The sequence below is a fragment of the Cupressus sempervirens genome, chromosome 6 (assembly GCF_028749045.1).
Source record: "Cupressus sempervirens isolate cs-2001-9-10 chromosome 6, ASM2874904v1, whole genome shotgun sequence".
Lineage (NCBI taxonomy): Eukaryota > Viridiplantae > Streptophyta > Pinopsida > Cupressales > Cupressaceae > Cupressus > Cupressus sempervirens.
The window spans coordinates 10,302,635-10,323,431 of NC_143123.1; the positions used below are offsets into that span (position 1 = coordinate 10,302,635).

The window sequence follows — 20,797 nt, forward strand, 5'->3', positions numbered from 1 at the left end:
CAAGTTTCAATCAGACAAGGTTTGAACCCCTTTAGCAGCCTCAAAAACCCCTTTAGAATTGAGTTCAAAGTGTTTATACCCTGTTGCCAATACAGAAGATTGTCAATAACTTCACAAATAGACTTGATCTTGCTATGAAAACTAGTGATAGACTGATATATCTAAAATGAATCTCCAGGGAAGAAATCAGAATATTTTGAGCTCAAACGACTAGCTTACTAAAAAAGTAAGCTTCTAGAAATAGAAACTCTGCATTGAGATAGCCCTTATTGAAAAAGACAAAACATAAATTTTTTTTTAGGATGCAAGATTGCCCTTACACCCAGGATGCTTCTACATCATAAATGTAACCTATACTATTATATTTTATATAAATCCTCTCGTCCTTTGAGCAGAAGAAATTGGCTTGAAGCATTTGAGAGTTAACTTGTAAATAAAAAATCCTGGCACTCAGTTGGAATCAGACCATGTCCTCGGATTCATAATCCTAGCAGCCTCCAAAATTCAAGTGCAAATTGATGGGGAAAATAAATGAAAAGTGCAAAATGATGTTTTTTTGAGATGAAAGTGTAAAACAAATTTAAACCTTCAGGTAGGGGCAGAATCTGCTCCCTACCTAGTATTCCCAAACCTAGGAAGTACTAAATTTCCACCCCCTTTAAAGCATGAGCAGTCTAACCCATAGTTTGATCAGATGCAAATTAAACTCAAACATAAACAAGGAGAAGATGCAAATCCATTAGAAGTTAAGGAAGACTTCAAAACAACCAAGCAAGGAGAAGACGCAAAGTTAAAACCCTAGAGGGATACTGGAATCTACTCCCTCTTAGGAATCCTAATCCTAGCAGAGGTCAACTTCACCCCAATACTAAACTGTAAAGTCCCTTGCTAAAATACCCCTAATATTTACCAATGCTGAAGTATGGAATTTTGTCAAGCACTTGGCATGCAATCTGGACTGTACTGCAGTGAATATGTTCTAGGAGAATTCCATTAAACACTTGGCATGCAATTGAATTAAACTATTATGAAAATGATAAGAGGGATAATTGTTTAGCAATAAATGCACAAAATGATGCAAAAACAGTGCCTATATATTTATGTGTTCAATACAATTGCCAATTACAACTTCCGGATTTTGACAACATTCAGATTTGCAATTGTTTGGCACTAGAAAACTGCTACAAGTATGAAATGCAAATAGACCGTATGGTTTGAGCTGATCATGAATGTTTGTCATATACAATAGACACAAAATGAAATATGCAATGCAAGTAATGACTGATTTTTAATGACTGTTACAGCGATAACTGGAAATTCACACCCTTGTTACAATTTTGACATCTATCTAGCAAATGCAATCGAATTAGAGGAACCTGGAAATTTGTTGTTGATTGCATTGGGAATGCAGATGCTGTAGATGAAAATTGAACTGTTTGTTGCACCCAAAATGAAGTCCGTACACTGCTGCTGTGTCAGGCCGTACTGCACTGTCTGGTGCGATTTTTATAGTAATTTTTATCTTCAATAACATGTGCCAAAAATGCTATAAACATGGACGCCTGGGCTAGGGTAAGTGCCTCCCACAATATAAAAATCAATCTCCCAGCCGAATAGGAGATACAAGCAAAAGTGTGAGTTCTAGTTGGAAATCGATCCTTGCTGGGAAGCCACCAAAAACCCCTGAAATGTTCTCCAAACAATGCCAATCCACTTCTTCTAATAAGTAGATGGAAAATCAGTCCTTGGATCACTGAAAAATGCAAACCCTCAGTCCAAATCTGAGTACACCATTGAAGCTCAACATGAAATGGTTGATTTACCACTTCCAATGTGCAACCCTTCAGAAGATCTTTCACCTCCTTAGTTATGCAATCTCTTGAGAGGTATCGTTCTCAAGGATTATGCTGAATATTTGCAGACTATCAAGCCCCACAAATGGTCAAGAGAAAATGTAGTAGAATTATCAAATTTGGTGTGTCCAAATGAGAGGCCAAGCCCTCTATTTATTTACTTTTCTAAGAAGTTACTAAGAACTTCTAGAAACATCCATTATAAAATCCCATTATAATGCACTTTTATAATAAATAACTTTGTAACAAAAAAGTGCAATTCAACTTAGAATCGTAACACGTAGGCCCCGTATAAAAAATGATGATAAAATATAAATAAAATAATATCTCCAAGAGCATAATGAGCCATCCAATCACCTAATAAACACCAAAATGACTCTCTCATCAATCCCTTCTGCCTACGAGAGTCTGTAATAGGCAAATCCATGAACAATGCTATGTCGTACTAAAGAGGGGACATTACATAAACCAAGAACTCTCCTAGCCTCAGTGCAAATTGAATATTAAAAGTGAAGAATGGAGAAAACAATGATATGCTTATTGAGATGGGCATCATGCAGACATGAACAAGGTGTATAGAAAAATCCTTAGGAGATGGCGGAATCAATCTACCTCTAAGGATTCAAAATCCTCCAGGTCCTTTGAATTCTGCCTTGTATTCATGAAAATTGAAAACAAGCTAATCTCTTAGGGTCCATTTGGTTGCTGGAATATGACCAGAATGGTCTTTCAGAATTAGAATATATTTTTTAATTCTTCATTTGGTGCGTGGAATGGGAATGGGGAATAGGAATACGTATTCCCATTTTAGCCCAAAATGAGCATAAGTCCATTCCCAAAATATATATTATTGGAATGGAGAATAGGAATATGTCACTGTTGTCTTGAAATCTTTGAGTACTAAGTCTCCCCTGGTGTTCTCGTAGGTTCAGTCCATCCCGCCTGTTTGATGGCAATTCACTTGCCATTGAATCCTCTGTAATTCCAAGACGAAATGAACCAAAAGAAACTTTGGTTTTGCAGATTTGCAACTGTTTCCATGTACACTCGCACTTCTTTTGCTCCGCTCTGGAACAAGATTTCGTTTGTGGTGTGAATGTCCCATCTAGAAATCAGATTCTCTACCATGGATAAGCTGTCTGAATACAAATATTTCCTTCCTTGCTCACTTGGGCTCATAATAGATAACCAGTTGTCGAAATCAGACAAAACTCTTTCCATATCTTTATCCTTGTTTTTGGAGGTGCGAAGAGATCATACAATATGCCTTGTCATTGCGGCAGCTCTTTCTTCGATCTCTGTTGAAATATCTCGATTGTTTAGAAATTCAATATCAGGGGAGAGTTTTAGTTTTGAATTGTGTATCGACGAACAAAGGTAAAAGGAAAATTACATGTCGTCGGAAATTTTTTTAGGTGAACCAAATAGGAATGGGATTGCCATTTTCCATTCCCAGTCCCCTTTTTCCATTCTAATTTCCTATTCCCATACTTGAAACCAAATGGGCCCTTAAGCTTAGACAATGAGGAAGAAAAATGAAATGGGAATATGACAAAATGTTAGGAAAAGATGAAAAATTTGATTGACTGATTTTGCCAAGACTAAACACAAGAAATGAGCTCGAGTTTAAAGAAGGGAAAATCCTAGGGAGGTGGTGGAATCTGCCTACCTCCAAGGGTTCACAATCCTCCAATGCACTTAAATTTCGCCGGAATTGGAGTTAAGCCAAAGAAGGAATGGAAGGGTTTGATTTGCTTGATAATTAATGGTAAAAACATGCCATTGCCACCCTCAAACAGGGTGGCCTACATAAGAGAAGAAAAGAGATTTTTCTTAATTGTTTTATTGACTCAAAAGTCCAAGTCAACCCCTTATAGAGACATGCCTCTTCAAGCCTCTAATCGCCTATGTAAGGAAAGGATGAAGATTCATTTTCAGCATCAAGTACAAGCACATTTATCTCTGTTATTGATGGCAATTTTGTTCCTAAAGAGGTAGTGAACTATCTTCTAGAGGCAGCAAATTATCTTGAATTGCTAGCCAACTGTCTTGTAGAGAGAAACTTCATCCTTGTTAACAAATTAGTGATTCAAAAGGCAGTGATTTCAGAGCTCATAAGGTCAAAATTCATTCAAAATCACAGATAAAGTATGGTGAATGTAAGGAAATCTGTGCATGCTCTTGTGTCTCAAAACTCATTTCAAGCCCAAATTGTGAAGAGATTCATTTCGGATTAAGAGATCAAGGCCATGTTATAAAAAATCCGAATTTGAGATTTGTGAAAAACTCGATCTTGAACCAACGAAAACCCACGATCAAAGTGCATTTTATCTCCATATTTTGATAGGAATTCTTGATCAAATATTTTTGATGGAAGAAAGTTGGATCTAGATGCATTTCCATTTTAGGAAAACTTTGTTTATTTCCTATCATTTTGTGAGCTTAGTGAATCTTTCCTTTGTTTGGCAAGGTAAATTGTTGAAGGGGAGGCTTGGAGGGATGGCAAGGTCATGTTCAAGACTTCAAGGAAGGAAAGAACAAATAGATGCTACGAGATTAGGCTCAAGGAATTCAAATGAGATGGAGGTTCATTCAAAGTTCAAAGTGCAAATTCAAGGATCAAGATCAAGATGGAATCCAAGAAAACAAAGACAAGGAGAAAGAAAACTCAGAATTTTTAAGTTGAAGAAATTATCGCCAACTTGAATTTCCTTTGAAAATCAAAGTTCATTTTGAAGGACCCAAGTGCATGAAGACTTCATCACTTTAAGAAGTTCAAGTTTCAAGTATGCTAGTACAATAAATTTCAAATCATGGCAATGAGAAAATTTCCAAGAACGAAGATGGAGAAAATTTGGAAGATGAAGCAATTTGGTGATATGCCATCACAATTAAGGGCTTGATAATGTTAAGTATCAAGAGATTCTTCGTCCTCACCAAAGAATTGATCAAGTCTATGAGATAAGAATGCTGATGTGGCACTCACTTGGCTCCAACCAATCATAAAGCTCTAATTACACACGTTCAAGCACACTCAATCATATAATGCCAAGTGTACAATATTCTCCTTGTCTCTCAAAAGTACTATAATTTTCTTATTGGCCCATAGAGTGGTGCCTTCATGTAATTAGATAATAGTGTGGCAACCCTAATTAGGGTTGTAATGGGTAATCTTGATCCTATATCTTGAATTGATCTTGACTCTTCATTGTAATTGAATAACTATAAAAGCTAAGGCATTCTAATTCCCAAAGGGTTATGTTTTAGATTCATTAGAGGAGGTAAAGATTAGAGTAAAGTAGGAGGAGAATTGTTGAAATTGTTGCCATAATGCTATCAAAGTAATTGTTGATTCATTATTGCCCTTCATGGTGAATTACTTGTGTTGCTTTGGAGTATTACATGGTTTCTTCAATTCCTGATTTAGAATTTTATTTCATGTTAAGTAGAAGTAGAAGTAGATGAATGAAAGATATTGTTTGATGACGATTAATGGTAAAGCTAGTGTCCATACCTTTTGGTTTGGTTGGTTAATAGATTTATCACCTAACTCTATTTTTTGACGCCCAAATGAGGTGATCCATAGTTGAATTAATCAAACAATATCTATCATTGATCAATTCTGTGCTTGACGCCATCTTTGAATTGATCAAGGACCTTTGCTTCAAGGAGGTCTTGATTAGAGCTAGAGGTTTCTCCTTTGATAGAACTGATGATAGAGATCGCAAACTCCTTATAAGGCCGAACTTGAGCCAAATGTTCCTGTAGCTCATGATTCTTTTAAAAAAATTCTTAGGCTCTTTCAGTTAGTGCTTTTATATGGAAATTTGCATGATAGGCTTCACTTTCTAGGTTAGAAGGCCCCATATCCACACAGGAGATATTATAGTCAACGTCTGTGATTGTATCCATGTTTGCATCCCTAACAGGGTCGGCTATTTCCAAGATTTTATTTCTAGTATTGGAATCGATAATGACTCTAGACATTCTCTTGGCCTTCTTAGGCATCTAGAACTCTGAAAGAGTAAGGCAGTGTCAACTTCATCAACATTTGGGGTTACTTTTCTTCTTTTCTTCTCCACTTCTTGTGTCAACCAAACATGGGAAGTGAGGCTTGACCCAACATGTTAGTATCACCTGCTCCCAATACACTGACTGCTACAGGTGGATGGGTTAGAGGGGTAGGAGTAGGAAAACATGGTATTTTCATTATTGAAGTTATGCCATTATCCTTCATAATCTGTCGATACACCACATTAGGGTCCTCTTCAACCTCTTTCTGTTTAGCAGGGATATTTTCTTCATCCAACTCACATATGCTTGATGAGAGTCATTTACAACCTATTTAACGCCATTGATACCATTGTATAGTTATCGTAGCCTTTCTTTAATTCTTTGATATATTTTCTGATTATTGGGCACTTGTAATGTTATCAAAATCACTATACATCTCTGATATGGTATTGAAACTTAGTGTATTTAACCTCTGTCTCATATTCTGATATAACATGTTGCATCATACTTCTATCTCATATCTTCAACTGTTGCATTATCTTCATGATATCTAGGTTCCCTTGACATAAATGACAATCTATTTCCATCAATCTCCCCCTTTGTTATTGATGGCAACCTCTCAATTATATGTTCTTTATTATGCAAGGCTCCCCCTTAGTTTGCTGCTCCCCTTTTCTCTAATCTCTCTCCCTTTGTCATCAATGGCAAAAGGTCTCGAGGGCTAGAGACTAGCTCCCCCATAACTCATGTTTCTTAAGAAATATTTAGTGGATAGATGAGAGTGATACTACTCCCAATTTCTCCTTTAGATACTCGAAAGTGTCCTTTGGAAGGAGTTTTCTGAAGATATCCGCAATTTTCTCCTTTGTGTTGATGTATTCTAACTTGACTTGCTTCTCAAGTACTTGTTCCCTTAGAAAGTGGTATTTGATTGAAATATGCTTCGTTTTGGAGTGCATGACTGGATTCTTTGATATGCTGATCGCACTTGTGTTGTCACGGAGGATAGGAATAGGATTCTCAAATTCAACCTTAACATCTCTTAAAATTTGCTTCATCCAAAGTACTTGTGTACAACTAGCTACTGCTGCGACATACTCAGCTTCTGCGGTAGATAAAGTTACTAATCCTTGCTTCTTGCTTAACCATGATACTAGATTGTTACCAAGGAAGAACACACCTCCGCTTGTACCTCTCTTGTCATCAATATTGCCTCCCAAATCTGCATCTGCATAAGCTATGAGAGAAAAATCTTTTCTTCTTGGATACCATAAACCAAGATCCATAGTACCTTTTAGGTACTTAAATATTCTTTTAACTGCAAGAACATGAGTTTCTTTTGGCGTTTCTTGAAATCGGGCCACAACTGTAACAGCTTGCAAGATATCAGGCCTTGTAGCTGTTAGATATTGTAAACTTCCAATCATGGATCTATATTTGGATTGATTTACACTTGGGGATTCATCTTCCTTACTAAGCTTGCATCCAGTAATCATAGGGGTTCCAACAAAATTACAGTCTACCATTCCGAATTTCTTCAACATTTCTTTGATATACTTACCTTGAGAGTATTAAGATAATATCTTATACTTTCTATAATAGTCAACTACTTGTCTGTAGTCCGTCTTTCAGTCTAGATAGGAATGTTTCCTATCCCGTCTCTTTTGTCTTTAGTCCAGATAGGAATGTTTCCTATCTTGTCTCTTTTGTCTTTAGTCCAGATAGGAATGTTTCCTATCCTGTCTCTAGTTTTGTTTCTAATTCCGTCTTCAGTCTACGTTGTTTCTTTTAGAAACAACGTCCTTGTAATTCTTTATAAGGAACACATTTGTTCCTCTGTTAATCAATCAATCATCCAGAAATCCGTTAATCTGCCAACTCTTCTTCAATCTTGTAACATGGTATCAGAGCCATGATAAGGAATTTTTCGAAAAATTTATAATTTCTTTTGAAATTATCTACTAAATTTTTTGAAATTATTTCTAGGGATTTCTCTATAGCATGTCCAAGATTTCTACTTTTTTGAGAAATTTATCTGTGCCCATCTAAGTTTCAGCTAGTGTTTATGAATTTGAAAATCGTGTCCATGCAAAACGAAAGCCATTTTTATCAAGAAATCTGAAGTTTTTTCAAGCCTTTTTCAGCTAGGGCCTTTTTTTTTTTTTTTTGAAACCCTAACTTTTGGGGTCAAAAAAATATTTTGTTTGCAGATTCTTGGTGGGTTTTTCGAGAGCTCAACTAGGTTGTCCATTTTTTCTAGGTGCCTCAATTTTTGTGCCTCAATTTTCAAGCCAGTGGATCCAAAAAACAACAGAGATTCCTTCTGGGTTTTTCAAGCTCTCTTCTGGGTCATTCTTTGATTCTTCTGGGTCTTTCGTACTTTTGCCTCGAAGAACGTGCCTTCACAGATTTTCACAGTTTTTCATTGAAAAATGTGCCATGGCATCTCTGACAAATATTCTGCTCGAACATAATTCCAAATTCAATGGTCGCAATTATGGAACCTGGAAGCAGCGCATCATCGCAATCTTCGAATATCGAAACACTGATCAACTTGTTCTGGGTGTTACGCAGCGTCCGACTTCTCCAGGTTCTGATCAAGATACATGGGATCTGAACAATCGAGAGGCAGTAATGCTTCTCAAACTATCCGTAGCTGATGACCAGCTTTCTCAGATTCCATCCGGCAAGACAACTGCCGAAATCTGGACACATCTAAAAGGTCTTCATGAGACTTTCGACAAGAGCAGAGCCTTCTGAATTTGTTTATGTTTTTATGGGTTTGTTGATTTTCTCCTCAAAAATCATTTCAAGTTGTCTGTAATACGCAAGGTTGTGTGAGATTCTGGGTTTTACCGTTTTTTCCACAAAAACGAAGTTTTGTAAGTGCAACTTATTTTGAGTCATAGCACTCTTTTGGCAAAGCTTCTTGGTTTCAGCATTCTGTAGATCCAGGGAGGGTCTCAGTTATCACAGAATGTTCCAACATCTGTACGTTGACCATTAAGGGAGGGTATTAAGATAATATCTTATACTTTCTATAATAGTCAACTACTTGTCTGTAGTCCGTCTTTCAGTCTAGATAGGAATGTTTCCTATCCCGTCTCTTTTGTCTTCAGTCCAGATAGGAATGTTTCCTATCCTGTCTCTTTTGTCTTTAGTCCAGATAGGAATGTTTCCTATCCTGTCTCTAGTTTTGTTTCTAATTCCGTCTTCAGTCTACGTTGTTTCTTTTAGAAACAACGTCCTTGTAATTCTTTATAAGGAACACATTTGTTCCTCTGTTAATCAATCAATCATTCGAAAATCCGTTAATCTACCAACTCTTCTTTAATCTTGTAACAGAGAGACGAATATTTCCTTGCTTGTTTGCTCTATTTGCAATCCAAGAAAGAAGGATAATTCTTCAAGCATGGACATTTCAAATTCTTGTTGCATGTTCATGGAAAATTCCTTACAAATTTTATCACTTTCTTCTCCAAATATTATGTCATCTACATATACAACTACTATCAAAAGTTTGTCATTTTCAGATTTGATGTATAGATTACTATCAGCCATACCTCTTTTGAAACCTTGATCTTGAAGATATTTATCCAACCTAGAATACCAAGCTCTTGGAGCTTGTTTTAGCCCGTAAAGTGCTTTTCTCAATCTGCATACATGGTCCTCTTTTTCAAACAATGTAAATCCTTTAGGAAATTGAACATATACTTTTTCTTCTAAGTCTTCATTTAGGAAAGCTGATTTTATATCCATTTGGTAAACTTTGAATGCTTTATGGCTTGCAAGTGCTAGGAACATCCGAATTGCTTCCATTCTTGCAACTGGAGCAAAAGCCTCTTCAAAATCCACTCCTTCAACTTGAGCATAACCTTTACATACGAGCCTTGCCTTATTTCTAGTGACTTCTCCATTTTCATTCATTTTATTTCGAAATACCCACTTGGTTCCTATGACATTTTTGTCTTTTGGTCTTGGAACAATTTCCCAAGTGTTGTTCTTTTCAATTTAGTTCAACTCTTCCTCCATGGCTTTTACCCTAAGTTGCTCGATTCATCTCCTGTTGCTTGGATTTGGGTCTAGGTCCGGGTCCGCATGGGTCTGGATTTGCCCACAGGTCTGTTGCGAGTTCGGGCAAGGTCCTTAGTTTGGACTGTGGGTTCGCCCGGGTCCTTGCTGGAGTGAACCCAAATGAACCTACAGCGAACCCAAGAGGACCTGGGGCTAAAACAACTTTAAAGAGTGTTTTTTTATTTGTTTTCTTATGTACCTCTAAAAGGAACTTAATAAAAAATATTTCACTCATCTAATTTCTTATGTTGAGGAGGAGGAGGATGATATAGTAGCATATGGGACTAGTGAAACCAGTTTGAGTTTTAATGATGAGGATCCAGATATAGTTGTAGTTGGGGATGAAGCCATTGATCCCTCATTTTATGATGATCCATTTGACCCTTGAAGGGCATTTGATACGATGATTATTGATAAACTACTAAACACTTGTCATCTATCATGATGTTTCAAACTTTATTATTTGATGAACTAGTCTATGTTTTGCAATTTCATTTTGCAATTTAGTAATTCAATGTATAATTTTCTTTACAATTATGAAGATCGATTAATGAGTGAGTATTTAATGTTTATCATTGACATTTGGCATTAATCAAGGATTAAGCAACAATTATTCATATTGTGAAATGAGTTTGTTTTGCAACTATGCATGTTTCTCTTGTGTGTGTGTTTATATATACACACACACACACACACACTCACAAACCCACCCACGAACCCAAATGGGAAAAAAAAAATTGCCCGAACCCACGACCCGAACCTCAAAGCTGAATCCGTCCCCGAACCCGAATCGGCAACTTAGCTTTTACCCAATGTTGGTCTTCATTTGCTTCTTTGAAATTCTTTTGTTCTATTTTTGATAAAAGGCAAAGGTATGCATGTTCATCACTGTTTGTTGTTCTTCTTCGTGTTCAAACTTCCTTTTCTAGATCTCCTATTACTAACTCTTTAGGATGATTTCTTTGGACAAATTTTGATGGTGTTTTTGCTGATGTCTTTAAAGGAGTTTTCATTGGTGTCTTTAAAGGAATTTTTGCTGGTGTTTTCAAAGGTGTTTTTTCAATCTCTTTTTCATCTTCTTCATCTTTTGGATCTTCTTCCTCTTGACATGTACTTGGTATATATGCTACCTTTTCTTTTACCTTTTCAAAACCTTCATCAATTTTTGCATTTGCACTTTCAACTATCTTCTGAAGTCTTTTATTGTAACATCTATATGCTTTACTTTTAGATGAATATCCAAGAAAGATTCCTTCATCTGCTCTAGCTTCAAATTTACCCAAGTAATCTTCATCTCTTCTTATGTTAGCATGTACCTCCAAAGATTCTGAAATATTTGACTGATGTTGGTCTTCCTTTCCATAACTCGTAAGGTGTCTCGTCATGATTTACTCTTATTTTTGCACAATTTGAAATGTAGACTGCTGTATGTACTGCTTCTATTCAAAATGTATCAACCAGATTAGATTCATTAAGCATTGCCCTTGACATTTCTTGAAACGTTTTGTTCTTTCTTTCAACCGCTCCATTTTGTTGAGGAGTTATAGGTGCTGAAAGTTGTCTTTTTATTCCATTCTTTTCACAATACATATCAAATTCATGTGATGTAAATTCTCCTCCTCTATCCATTCTGAAACATTTTATTTTTGTATCCATTTCATTTTCAACTAGTTCTTTAAAGGCTTTGAACTTGTCAAATGCTTTTGATTTTTCTTTTAGGAAGGCTACCCAAGTCATTCTAGAGTAGTCATCAATAAATAACATGAAATATCTTTCTCCTTGAAGACCTTTTGTTTTGGTTGGTCTACATGAATCTGAATGCACAAGTTCAAGTGGCTTTGATGTAGAGTACTTCTTAGTTTTGAATGTGCATCTTGTTTGCTTTCCTAGTTGACACTGTTTGCAAATGGTGTTTGAAGGTTTTGATTATTTTGGTATGTCTCTTACAGCTCCTTTACGACTGATTTTGACCAAGTTGTCAAAGTTTAAATGCCCCAATCTTTTATGCCATAGCCAATTTTCATCTTGTTGAGCTAGGAAACAAGTCTCATTTTTCATCTCTTGTAAAATGTATAAGTTATTTGCTGTTCTATTTGCATTAACTATCAATTTTCCATCCTTCCAAATTTCGCAACCTTTAGGATGAAATATTACATTATGGCCTTGATCACAAAGCTGACTTACACTTAGTAGGTTTTCTTTTAATCCTTTTACATACAGGACATCCTTTGTTTTGGATTTTCCATGATCTAGACTAAGTGTTCCTTTTCCTTTTATTTTTTCGTTTTGTGTTGTCACCAAATTTTACAGATCCATCACTAATTGGTTCAAATGAAATGAATTTTCTCTTGTCCCTTGTCATATGTCTTGAGCACCTACTATCAACATACCATCTATCTTTCTTATTCTGCGCATGTAAGGCTATTTGAGCAAATAGAGACTTTTTTTTTTTTTTTTTCCAAACCTTCTTATTAGCATGATTTTCTTTCTTTGCTAAATTTGTACGAAAAGTTGTTCTACATTAATGGGTAGCATGTCCAAAATTATTACATTTTGAACATAGGATATCAAAGATCAACCAATGGAGCAAAGGAATTTTGATTCCTGAAATTAGAAGTCTTCTTTTCTTTACTTCTACAATTTAGTGCTTTATGAACAAACTTGTTGCAGTAGAAACAATATCCATTGAAGCTGTAGAAGAAATATTGTCTATGATATGGCCTTTTCCAATCATCCTTATGCTGTTTTGATATTCTATATTCTATTGCTTTGTGCCCAAAAAGATTGCATGAATAACAATAACCAAAAAATGTATAATGAGGTTTGTGCGCATCCTTAAGTTTGTCTTCTTCTTTTGATGTATTGTTTTCAGTACCTTCGTCACCTTCTTTGATGAAACCTTTGAAAGAATTACTATTTGAATTTCTTTTGAAGCCAACTCCTGTTTTGCTAGAAGAGGGTTTTTGACTATCTATGATTTTAGTTAGGATTTCAGAACTTTTCCCAAACTTAATATTGTCTTTCAATTTGATGGTGCTTTCCTCCAATTGCTTTTTCAAAATTTTAACTTCTATTTCAAATTTGGCGCACTCTTCGATTTTTGACATCAACTTGACTTCAATTTGTTTCTTTACTTCTTCAAGAGTTTTTAATGCTTCTACTGCTTTCTCAGATTTATCTTTGTACTTGATTATTTTCTTCTTTAATTTGATATTTTCATTATATGCATAATTGGGTTCTTCTTCAAGATCAACATCATTTTCTTCATCACAAGATTTGTCTTCTTCATTACATGATTCATTTTCTTCATTCTTATGATTGTTGCTTAGGTCAGCTTCAGCCATAAAGAGAACTTCATCCTCCTCATCACTTGGCAACTTCATCCTCCTCATCACTTGGCCATTTCTCACTATCTTCATCCGAAGAGCTAATATCCTTTTTGGAGTAAAAACTTTTTTTACTCTTCTTCTGAAATTGTTTATTTTAATTAAATTTGTTGTTCTTTATCCATTTCTTCTTTTTTGAAAGCTTCCTTTTCATCTTCGCTAGGGTCACTATTGTAAAAAGGACATTTAGATGCGTAGTGGCCAGGCTTTGCACAGTTAAAGCATTTGAAGTTTCTTGTGCTTTTAGCATTCTTTCCTTTTTACTTTCTCATGAAGTAGGCTTCTTCTTTATTTGATTCACTATCCGAGCTCTCACTTGAAATTTGCATTTTACTTTTATTTTTCTTAGATGCTTTAAATGCTATTTCTTTCTTCGACTCATTGCTTCCGATTCTCATTTCATAAGTAGTAAGAATTCCATGCAATTCATCTTTTGTTAATTTATCTAAATCTTTTCTTTCTTCGATTGCAGATATTTTGGAATTGAATTTCATAGGTAGCGATCTTAAAATCTTTTCAACTACAAGACTTTCTTTTACTTCCTCACCCAGAGCTTGCATAGAATTAACAACATCATCAACACGATCAAGAAATGAGGCTATATTCTCATCTTCCTTCATGTGGAGACTTTCAAACACTTTCCGATGAGTTTGTAGTTTGGATTACTTTACATTTTTGGTTTCTTCATAAACATTTTTCAGCTTATCCCAAATGTCCTTGGCCAATTTATAATGAATAACTTTTGAGAATATTGTTTTAGTAAGATTGCATAAAATTGCATGTTTTGCTTTGGCACTGTTTTCACATTTTTTTCTTTTCGGCTATATTCGTTGGTGGGTTTTGTGGTGGTGAATATACATCTACAACTGATTGCCAGACATCAAAACCAATAGCTGTGAGATAAGTTTCCATTTTGATACTCGAGTAAGCATAGTTCGTCCCATCAAACATTGGCGTTTTGTTCTAAAAAATCTCGCCCATTGTGCTCCTTTTAGATCAACCTTCAAGTGGTTAGGCTTTATAGAAGGCACAAGCTCTGATACCAATTGAAGAGCACAGAATATATTGGGGGGGGGGGGGGGGGGGGTGAATTAGTATATTAATATTTTTTGCCAATTTTAGAACTTTATCCAAATATTTATTTTAGATACAAAAATCAACAATTATGCACTTGAACACAAAAACACAATTTTACATGGAAACCTAGTGCGGGAGAAAACCACGGCAAATAATTGCTTCTATATAACTTTGAATCTTTTTACAATATGTTTGTAGGCTCTGACCTACAAGAGGCTCCAACCTCAATTTTACGAGCACCAACCCGCTGGAAGCTACAACTCCCACAGTTTGTTGGCTTCAACCCACTAGAAGCACCTACTCCCACTTCTGATATTAAATCTGAAACTCCACCTCTGTTCTTTGTTGCTTTTACAACTGATGATGGAACTATGTAATTTCTTTTGTCTTTGAAGTCGGCCAATCCTTCTTCTATTGATATAGAATTTTGGACTCCCCACTCTTCTTTACTAACTCTGATTAATATATATCAGATTAGGAATATCTGAATATATTTATTTCTGCTTCTCTCTACCAAGCTTCTCAAGCTGCTGACTTAATTTAAAATAAATAAAATAATCCTTATATTTCCACCCATCTAAAGTTGTGACTTTTCAAATTTAAAATTCACTTCTCTTGATTGCATTATTTCATTAATATTATATTTATTTTAAATAATAAGCTGTCACAACATCCACCTTCGATACATTTGTTTTCAATACCAATCATAATGCTATAATCATCGAGTGATTAATACTGCCAAACATAATCAAATCTCCTTTTATTTTATAAGTATTTGATATATTAACTTCAGGAGATTATCAAGGTATTTTCCCGTGCATACCTACAGGTAGCATCGATTATTCAAAACATAGGCAACTTTCATTCATTGAATAATCAAATCGCTCAGCCTTCCATACGTCAAAGTGTATTTATCTGTTATTGCATACTCAGAGTAAATTGCTGCAATGAATCCATCGTCTCAACCTTTTCTATTGTGACTGTATAACCAGCTTCAATTCTGGACACATATATATTCATAAGAGACTGAAATATATTGAAATTCGATGACTCCAGCAGACACGTGAGCAGATACCCTTGTTTGTTGCATGAGGGCGATTCATATATGTTGACCATTGAGGCCATTAAATACATATTCATCATATATCGCTGCATAATGTTTATCTTACATAGAGACATCTTCATGATATATATTCTTCCGTTTCATATTTCCTGCTCAATGTATACACAAGCATCTCCCATCACCTGACACTTCTTCAACAATTCATCTGAACTCCTGTTTATACCCTTTCTGTATACTGCACCGTGCATGTACATCTTGTGCACTTTTAAATTTGCTCTATGGTCTTTGGAAAGTCATACAAAGACTAGATATTCTGTTATTAACCAATGCATGAGACTTAAGGTTCAAATTTTATTTGATCTTTTGACGGTTCTGGATTTGTTGTGGTCTGCAGACGTCATTGGTAACTTTATGTTTTACATTTCTCATACTCCCAATTGTGCCTCTGCATATAATCGTTGTATATGATGCATATAATCGTTATCACAGCAAATCTATTAAATGCCATTGATACCATTGTATAGTTATCGTAGCATTTCTTTAATTCTTTGATATATTTTCTGATTATTGGGCACTTGTAATGTTATCGAAATCACTTACATCTCTGATATGGTATTGAAGCTTAGTGTATTTAACCTCTGTCTCATATTCTGATATAACAAGCTGCATCATACTTCTATCTCATAGCTTCAACTGTTGCATTATCTTCATGATATCTAGGTTCCCTTGACATCAATGACAATCTAGTTCCATCATCTCCTTGGGTTGAAGGGTTGGCAGATTTTTCCCCACTAGAAGGCACACCTTTCCTTATTCATTTTCCTTCAAGCCAATCAACTATTATTTTGAGTATAGGGGTAGTCCGAGCTACTAGGTCAAAGACTTATTCCAATCCACTTTAGGAAGGCTTTTTTCCTCCAATTCGTGAAATTCGGGATCAATATCAATATTATCCTCTTGTGTGCCAGCAGGGATGTCCAAATTGATTCCAAATGACTTAATTTGTTGTAGAGTGAGTCTTTTGAAATTCCTTTTAAACACCTTTGCCTCGTGTATACCAAAGTTCCCTGACTCGGACCCGACCTTGACTCGGCAAGGGTAACTTGACTCGTGAACCGGCTCGGACTTGACTATGACTTGATAGAGCAACAAAACCCTTGAATTCTTTTTGAAGGTTTACCCTTGCCTTCACCCTTTTGCTATCATATATTGAAAGTGGCAGGGCTGACCCGACTCACCGACCTGGGATACTCCTCCGACTCGGGGAGAGTCATGGAACTATGGACTTTATACAGTCTGCCTAGAAATCCTCCAGGGTAGGTTTATGGATATACGTAGGAGCTCCATACAAGTTTTGTCTTGTTAATGCTTTACTATCAAATTGAGCTCTTTCAGGCAAAGTTGGTAATTGATAACCCTCCATAATCTTTTTGACACCTTTGGCAGCAATTGGAGTTTTGCACTACTAAAAGGACATGGAAATAGGGAAAATGAAGCCTTTCTTCCCCATGCTGGATTATTTGATGTTGACCATATTTCTAAAAACACAAAGAGGTTCAAAGGGTATTTGGGACGCTACAAAGATCCCTTTTCAAAGCTCCCTATCCTTAGCTAGATGAACCGTCTGAATTGAGTGAAAATAATTCCAAACCCTAAAATGGAGTTGTTAGGCTCCTGGGATAATTTCATATTAGGTTGCCCCTCCAACTCTAACTAGTTTCATGAGAAATGCATCATTCACCTCGACATAATCCTAGCTGCCCTTCTTCATAGTGAACCAGGGAAAAAAATTATATAGGAGCCTGAATAAAATGTATTTGTTGGGTAGTCAGGCCTTCCCAAAAGTTTCTATGGGTGTTCCTTGTGCTTTTTCCAACACTATTGTCTAGTATATCTTCGATCTTTTTTGTGGCTGAAGTATTTGCCAAAATACTTCACTGTGCTTCAGTGACCCCATCTTCAACACCTCCTTCATGATACTCTGTTAGATCTGAAATGTTAAATACTGGTGAAATATTCAGTTCACTAGGAAACTCTACTTCATAGGCATTTCTCGAATCATGCTTCTTCAGTATTCTACATGGTCCAATCTTCTTCATCTTCAACTTACTATACGTTCCTATTGGAAATCACTCATTTCTCAAATGAACCATGACGTCATCTCCAACTTGAAATTCCTTATGCCTCCTTTTCTCATATGTATTCATTTTAGTGATATGCCTTCTCACCTCCTCATGAATGTTCTTCAAGTGCTCTACAAAATCGTCAGCTTCAGCACTACTTGTCTCCTCTTTGTCCAACTTCCTTAATTTGGAAGTGGACTACTTCCATATACTATCTAGAATGGTGATTTACTAGGGCTCCTATTGACAAAATTATTATATGCAAATTTTGTTTGTGGTAAAATCAAGTCCTATCCCTTTGGTTTATCCCCAACTAGGCATGACAACAAATTTCCCCAACTCCTACTCACTACTTTTGTTTGCCCATTGGTCTGTGGATGATGTGATGTGATGAGCTGAATTTCAAATCCCTCTTTAACTTCTTCCACAATGTCCACCAAAAGTACCCAACAAATTTGGTGTCATGATCTAAAACTATTTTCTTTGGTAGACCATGTAGTCTCACTTCTTTGATAAAAACAATTTTGTCACATGAACAACATCATTAGTCTTCTTGCAAGGAATGAAATGTGCCATCTTTGAAAACTGGTCAAAACACCACAAAAATCGAATCATGCTCATTCTGAGTCTTTGGTAATGTTGATGTGTGGTAGCTTCAGTTGGATAAACCTATATATAATTATCTATGAGATATAGTTATATATGTGTGTTTATTATTATATGAGATAAATTAATATAATAATAATATATATAACTATGGTTATATTTGTTATAAATTAATATAATAATAATATTATAACTATGGTTATAATATTAATTATTAATTAAAAAATAGACATGTTCCTTAAAGGGACATTTCTATTCATGGCTTACGCTTATTTATATGAGGAGATCTGCCTTTGGAACACATACCAAAATTAAAATGGCAATGCTATTACATTTGCAACGATCCTCAAACCTGAACATGATATCAGAGCAAGGTGCAAATGTAAAATAATTTGAAAAGAAATAAGGAGTACCATGAAAGTCTTAAGCAATGATGAATAGATAAGACTGTTATTATAATGGTGTGACATTCATGGGGCAATACATATTGTATAGAACAATCATCATGCACAAAATTAGAAAAGATGAGGAACAATAAATCACATTGTATGCAGGGACAGGTGAAACCAAACTTTGAGCAAGAGTCTGACCGAGAAGGAAAGGGCAGTTAGAAAGGAAAATCTGGTGCCTCTTTTCTCTACAAGAACTTAAAGCATCTTTTGTGATTTGAAGCAAGAGATTGTGATTTTTGGTAGGCTCAGGAGAGATGACCAAAGCCTTGTTGATCAATATTACATCACCTTATAATATTCTATGTGGAGGGATCGAGCGTTGCTCACTGTGAGGATTGTGAATGTTAGATCGGGCTCAAGTCGGATCACTAAAGGTCCACACGAGGATCAAATTGATCGATGTCCCTGAGATGGTTAGGTTGGAGGGAGACGAGCTTGGGCTCGATGAGGCTGGATAGGGTGCTTGAGGTTGGATTTGTGACTCAATGTCTATGTTGCCCGCGTGTTTCTAGCACTGGCACTAAATAAGGGCAGATTCAGAAGAAAATGGGTTTTGAGCGTTGTCAATGATTTGTGATGACATGATGGCACCAAACAAATGTGGTATCGTCAAATTTGGAGCCCATGTGGAAGGGAGGGCCCACGAGTTTGGGCATATGGGGAAGAGGCCTTACAACTTCAATGCATTATGAAAAGACTTCACATCATCACTAGATCATGTCAAATGCGAATGCACCTCAAAGACAATGTTTGATCGACATATGTGCATTGAGCATTAACAATGTTTGTACCCAGGCTAGCTTGAATATCAATCAATAGGCTTTCTAGTGTCATGCAGATGTGTCTTCCTACTGTTGATAGTGTCTAGTGATATCTAAAATGCTCTGCATGCAATGCTGATCCGTTTTAATGTTGGTGGCTTTCATGATGGATTGAACAACATGGACATCTGATGCTTGATGAAAAGAGTTCAATATGATGCACTGTTGGCAGTCGTAGTTGGTAGAGGCATGTAACGATATTGATGTCACTCACAAATTTATAATCTCAGATCTTTCTCCAGCGAAGTTTTGTCTTCAACCACGTGACAAATATTAAACTTTGTGTGGAGGGATTAGAGTTGCCATCGTATGTGCCAAAGCTATATAGGAAGGAGATCATTAGAGATGTGGGTCCCCAATCCCACCAAGGTAAGTTGGTGGTATTTTCTTCTTGATTCCTCTATATTATTAAGTCAATGAAGTATAATATGTTTTATATTGAATATTGAGAATATATATGACAAGTGTGTGTCTATATATATATATATATATATATATATATAAAATAAGTAAATAAATTTAAAAAAAAATACATTTTATGACATTTAATAAATTGATATAATGATTATGAGATCTAATATGGGAGTATTAAAGATTAAGTATTATATGTTCTTACTTCTATTATTGAAAACATAAAATAAATATTACAATCATTTATGTTATTGTTAGTGATAGGTAGGAGTTAAATTTCTTAAAGCCTAGTTAATCTCTTATTTGTATTTCTATTTTTTTTACGATAAAGAGCTATTTGCCTTGACCTTTTCCTTCGAGAATGTTATTGCACGAAGAGAGAGATTGAGATTTAGAGGGAGCCTGACATGTTATTGGAGGCAAGCTTGAAAGAGAGGGAGAAGACTGAGGATGTCATTTAGTTAACCTTCAGTAAACTCGATCTTATTGATTAAGAGGGAGTAAACCAGGTTGAGATGGATTCTCTAGTGTTCAATAAATTGTCACAGCCAAGAGGACCGTGATTCATACATCATGACCATGCGATTATAATGGGCCTACCCCTTGTGTACATCATGAGGAAGTGGCAGCTTCCAAATGATCATCACTTGTATTTGAAGAAGTTGTTGTAAGGTGACGATCTTACAATAACTTGTATTATGAGATCAAATAAATTGAGTAAATGGTGAATGTCTTGCATCTCAACATTCTGGAAGACCATTAGTCAAAGTATTTGGTGAATATCATTGATATTCTTGGAGGCCAATACTCTTGATATCAGATGTGATATTAAACCTTATTTTTGAGTAATTGGTGAATATCATATGATATTCTGGAGACCAATACTCATGATATTAGATGTGATATCACACCTTATT

At 35.7% G+C, this 20,797-nt stretch overlaps 1 pseudogene; it reads right to left on the bottom strand.

Moving 5' to 3' along the window:
- Positions 1 to 6,631: 6,631 nt before the first annotated feature.
- On the bottom strand, positions 6,632 to 7,393 carry LOC149550755 (secreted RxLR effector protein 161 pseudogene; annotated as a pseudogene).
- Between the last annotated feature and the right edge of the window lie 13,404 nt (positions 7,394 to 20,797).